Here is a 5,949-nt window from a genome sequence, read left to right on the forward strand (position 1 = left end):
GACGAGGGGATGTTCAAGCGTTTTCGGAGGACACATAAAAGTTTGCTGGACGGCCTCCCATTGGCCAGGAGGTTCCTCGGGAGGTGGCGTCTTGACTTTTTTCTTTTTTATTGCCCGCACTTCAAAAAAAAAAAAAAGAAGATGCAGAAGCCCCGTGGGCCACCGTGTGCAGCCCCCCCCCCCCCCCCATCCCCTCCCCACCACCTCCACCTCCACCAACTCCCCCACAACTCCACCTTCCTCTTCTCTTTACAGCGCCTCCTAATGACACGTGTGCTGTATGTAATTCTCTTAATAATTATCGTCGGGACAACGGAGGGAAGCCGACAGAAGGGGGGATTGCGACAAGGTGCCGATTCCATAATGGCGTCTGCTCATCGGGGCGGCCGTGGTGTTGACAAGAAGGAAGCCTTGTTATTACCCAGAAGGCCTCGGGGTGGCTCGCTGTTTATGTATCCTGCGTGTTACGTAACTGATCGCGCACGTTTGATCTGTGCGTTCGGCCGCCTCGGGGGCGAACTGCACTTAGCGTCGTTTTATTAAGTCGGGATGCACTCGTGGATGTGACGTTAACGAACTCTGAAGTTGACTCTCAACAACTCCCCTGTTGATCTTAAGCCAGAGTTGGTTGGAATTGTTGGGTATGTTCAAGTTTTGGAATGCGACTACTTTTTGCATGTCACAGTTGGATTAATCCGATCAGCATTCCCGCGCAGTGAACTCAAGTAAATTTGCCACTGATTTGATGTTGAGATGTCAGCTGCTTCACCAAACTGGACATTTTCTGGGTAAAATAAGAGCAAAGAACGGCCTTGCAGACTTTTGTCCTCTTTAGCCTGTTTCTAGCTTAACCCTTCGTAGGGCGGGGGACCACATCTGGTCGTTTCCACATGGATATTATTACACACAATAATGTAAATGAATGTTACGTTGACTATTTTCTTGCTCGTGGTCACATGAGGAGGATGAAGTCGTGAGAAGTTCCTTATTACTAATGTCTTCATGTCCAAAAGAAAATAAATGGTCTTATAATTCGGAGTTTAAAAAAAAAACATTTGCAAGTTAGTGTGTTTGCAAATGTCTCCTTCTTATATCTGCTATTCCAACTAAGTTTAGTTTTTGATATCCAACTGTTTCACTGAATGCCCTACAAATGGTTAACTGGTCGGGAAGAAATCCAATAGGCCCATTTTGAAAGTGAAGAACAGAAAGTTCGTCCAATCACCATCCAAGCATCACACACACTGTTCATGCTTTTCCCCCCATTAGGAGACAGGTTTTTTGTAAAACATTCCAAGTTAGTGGTTGCCACTTTGCCAAAGGAAAATTTGATTTTTTTTTTTTTTTTTTTATTGTTTCAACAGACTTGCAATTTCCTTATAAACGTCTGCTTTTAAGTGGCTGTAATTGACATCTTTAAGTGATAATTGCTGCAATTAAAGAGCTCAAGGCTCACAACAAATCCGGCGTTGTGGCGAGAACGCAGCTTTTCCCATTTATTTCCAATCAGACACAGCACAACACCAGCAAAGCACAAATGCAATTGAACGGTGAGCGCGCAGTCCGATCCCCCTTGCCTCCACCCGCCCACCACCACCACGCTGCAGAACCGCCTGCACAAGCCTTTCTTCTCTCTGCGCTGCACTGCATGTAGCGTGGCTGCAACGACCACAATGACTCACACGCGCCCTAATGCTGTGGCCAAGGACTCCCCCCCTTCCTACATACCGGGCCTTCCCACGGTGCGTTTGTGTTGCGTCATTGGTTTATTGATTCTGACACTTTCTGTCCCTTTCTGTCAAAAAAATACACACACACATTTATATATACATATATATATATATATATATATATATATACATATATGATACGCAGCAGATTTTAATACTGAAAAGCAGAGATGCACTGATGCCACTTTTTTACAGAACCAGTACAGTACGAGTACTTGCATTTCAGTACTCACTGATAGCCAGTGCTTAATAAGGCCATTACACATTAAGGAATTACTTTACTTATACTTTATAGATTTTTTTTTTCATTTTTCCACAGATTTTCTGTTATTAGAACTACATTCCTCAGCATGTTTCTCTATAGCATGAGCGACTGTCACAAGTTCCACTGCAGTACAAATACAAATGATATATATATGTATATATACATATATACACATACATGTCGTCGAGGTCGAGGTATCGGCACGTATTTTACGAGTTTGAGTAGAGTACCCAAGCCCAGTATCAATACCGATATCCGGTACTGGTATTGGTATCAGTTAGGGTTGTGCATCTCTGGTCTGTGGCCGATACGATACGTATCTCGATACACTACCAACGATTCGATACATTAACGATACGATCCGATCCGTATATGTACGATACAATACGATACGATCCCCCCCCCCTAATACGATGCAGTGCGATTCAGCACAGTTTGATCCAACCCAATGCGATTTGATTTGAGACTCCGATGCAAAGGAATGATGCTATGCAATTCAATGAGTTTGATTATTTATTCAGCAAAATACAAACATTCTGTATTTTTCAATTTAAATTTAAAGGTCTTTTGTAAACAACTGGTTCACAATTAACAATAACAAGGCAAGTGCAATAAACTTCATGAAAAATAAATTAACCTTTCCTTATTGCTTACAAATGGAATAAATGTAAACTCTTCTTGCTGTTGCTGTAAACAGACACCAGCCTAACTGTCATAATAAAACAGTCACGGCAGTGAAATAGCTTGGCTGTGATGAGAAATTGAAGACAGAAAAACAGAAAAACTCAAAAAAAATAATAATGTCATGGTTCCTTGAACTCAATCCAAATTAGTGCACAATGCAATTACTCATTGGTGTGTGACTTTCCGTCCATACTGTATTATTCAACCGACATGTTCCACTCTAAGGTTTTTCTTTCGGAATATCAGTTGATCCACATGATCGGGGTGAAGCAAACTGGTGCTGTGCTGGAAGTTACAGCACAGCACCAGTTCCGCTGCGCATGAATTCAGGAGTCCGGCAGTGGCCAGTGTTCTTTGTTGTTGGGCACTTTTGGCTGTAGAATCGTTCCACGAATAGCCGCGGAACGATGGTGTCGTTCACGCCAGACTTGAAGCGGCACGCACCTCCGTGGCCGGCTCGCGTAGCGATCGCTTCGGCGTCTGGTCTAATTTTTTTATTCTAACTGCGCTGTGCTGTCACAGCGCTGTGCAGTGCTGTGTCTGTCTGTGACAGACCGATGCATCTAGATTTAATCCCAAAATTGCATCGATTCGCTGCTGCTCTATCGATGCACTCGCACCGTGCCCGCGTATCGATACGTATCGGTTAATCTTCCCATCCCTAGTATCAGTGCATCGCTCCTAAAAAGATTAAAGCGTCTAAGTCTGTTTTATTGCGTTACGTCGCACAAATGTATTGTTTTCTACTCTCCTAGGGAAACACGATACACTGCACTGGGTCTCCTCAGAGAGCTGGCAGCAGGAGATCATGTGACCGACGTGGATAATAAAGAGCTCATGCTCCTAACTACAGAGCACAACACGGACGGTGCCAGGGAGGGAGAAAGAGAAAACAGGTTGCGACTGTGCACCCGCCCAGCAGGCCCCATGACCGGCGCCCTTGTGACCGCAGTCACACTCTGTGCGCCTTCCAGAGAGAGGCCTTGATGTAATAATGGAAATCCAACAAGCATTGGGGTCGTGTTGACAAAGCCTCGATAAAAAAGCAGTGGTCTGCCAAATTGTGAGCTACTGCGGGGGGAAACACACCCAGACGCAGTGGAAGCTCTGCCGTGAACCACTACATTAACCTCGGCCATCTGAGCTGCAGTAACTTAACAGACCGGATGGAACCTTTACTCAAAAAGAAAGAATCAGATTTATTTCACATATCCATCTGGAAGATAACCTACAGGAAATGGCTGGGAAACATTGGGACAGCCACTCTGTCTATTGAATTTACAGGAGACCAATTTGATTTTACCTTCAAAGGAAAGCGGCAGCTTGGGGCTTCCTATTGGTTCAAGGGTTGACATTAAACAAGTGTCGATAGCCTTTGGAAGCTACACTAAAGCCAGAGAGGAGTAAACCTAAAATGTATTTTCCTTCTAGCTGTCTTTCCTTCAGTGTATTATTATTGATATGATTATTTTGAAAGTAATTCTGAGTAAACAGCTGCAAATACAGCGTCCACGCTAACCATCATAGATAGGACACTTTTTTTTTTCCTCCTGTATCTTTTAGGCACTGTCCTCTAAGTTCTGTCATGACTAATAGAAGAAAGCAGATTGTTAACTCAGTGCCCAGAACAAAGACAAAAACAAACCATGAGATTGAAACTTGGCAAGATGGACGTGTGAAAGACCAGGTGATCCAGCTGCGTTGAAAGGTCGGCAAAAGTTGAAGCCGCATCCTGTATTAGCATTCAAACAAGCATTTGCAGTTCAAGTTTGGGTTTTGGCAGGGCCGCTTGCTACAGATTTTTTTTTTGTTTTTCATAAAAGGGGGAGCTTTGCTTGCGTTTTAATGAGAGCAAATGGCAAAGCAGAGGCAGAGCGCAGTCTTTTGGCAGACGCTCAAGCAAACCTGAAGCCAATGTGACATCACTGTGTTTCTTGTCTTGTTGATCACAGCAAATTAATTTATATTACTGGTTTAATAAGAATTTGCGAGTCTGTCACTGCCCACCGCCTTCATGTCGTGAGGGTGTGGATGATCAGCTGGGTCTGATATTGACTTTCCCTACTGCTTGCTCTAAACCGTCTAAAAAATTTCTGCCACTTTATTTTTCAGACCATTTGGCCATCCAGGTTCTGGCAAGGGCTGGACAAAGGGGAGGCAGGGAGGGAGGGGAATCAATAATGCTTTTCTCTTAATCAAGATTGTGTTGGAGCTTTTGGCAGAATGCCAGTGAAGAAGAAGCAGCAATCGACTTTGGGGGTTTCTGAGAGGGAAGGTGAAGCCGACTCCAGAGGAGGAAAACATTCATTCTGAATGAGGCTAACGGAGCTGGAGGGACTCAAGACCAGTGATGGTTAAAAAGGTTCTTTTCGGTGAACTGTATCACTAGGACCAGTATGGTAACATCATTTTTTCAATAGGTTCATTCACTGAATCGTTCAATTTTCCAATGATTTTCAAATGATACCAGCATCCAGAAGTGCTTTTTCTTTTACAAACATTCCAAAACATTTCAAAGATTTACTTGCTGAATATGGATTTCTTATGCTGTTAAGGTTTTTCAAACTGACCTCCAGTTTGGCATCACTTTTCAACTTAATGTGCTGAGTGACGAGGTCATCACTCAGGTCTGAGGGATCACATTGAGTCAGCGAGCAGTACGTTCATCGAAAGCAGTACTTTCAGTCAACAAACTAGTCAAAATGCACTTGATATCACTGGCGGTAACTGACTGTCTCAGCCAGCCGTTTAGTTAAGTTAAATCTAAAAGTTAAAAAAAAAGCTAAAAGCTAAAGCTTAAAGATAAGTTAGGGCTGAACTGAGTAATGAACGAATCCTTCAGTCCAGCCAAACGATTGTTGCTTTCAAAGAAAACACTCGAAAATGTCACAACACTAGATGGCACTCAGAGGCATTGATTGCCAACAGCTGTTAAATACACAGCTTGTGGGACATTTTTATTCATTTGCAGTTACATAAGCTTCCCCACCCACCCCTTCTTATCTGACAAGTGATTAATCTGTAAGGAGTTGTTTAACCAGGACAGATGGCATGTTAATTTCAGCACCTGACTGCCAGGAACAAATAGGACAAGTTCTGCTCGGTTCATCTCTATTCATTGTTACTCTGCTGATATTTTTCCAGCAATGTTCGGCCACATTCTCCAAAGAGCTGAAATCAACGATATATAATTTTGGTTTACATACACCAATATTGGATTGAATTTGCATACAAATACGTGGATGTGAATGCATTCATGCCATATAGTAG

Source organism: Nelusetta ayraudi, unplaced genomic scaffold (genome assembly GCF_046127955.1).
Source record: "Nelusetta ayraudi isolate G7.1 ecotype Tasmania unplaced genomic scaffold, CSIRO-AGI_Nayr_v1 ptg000135l, whole genome shotgun sequence".
Classification (NCBI taxonomy): domain Eukaryota; kingdom Metazoa; phylum Chordata; class Actinopteri; order Tetraodontiformes; family Monacanthidae; genus Nelusetta; species Nelusetta ayraudi.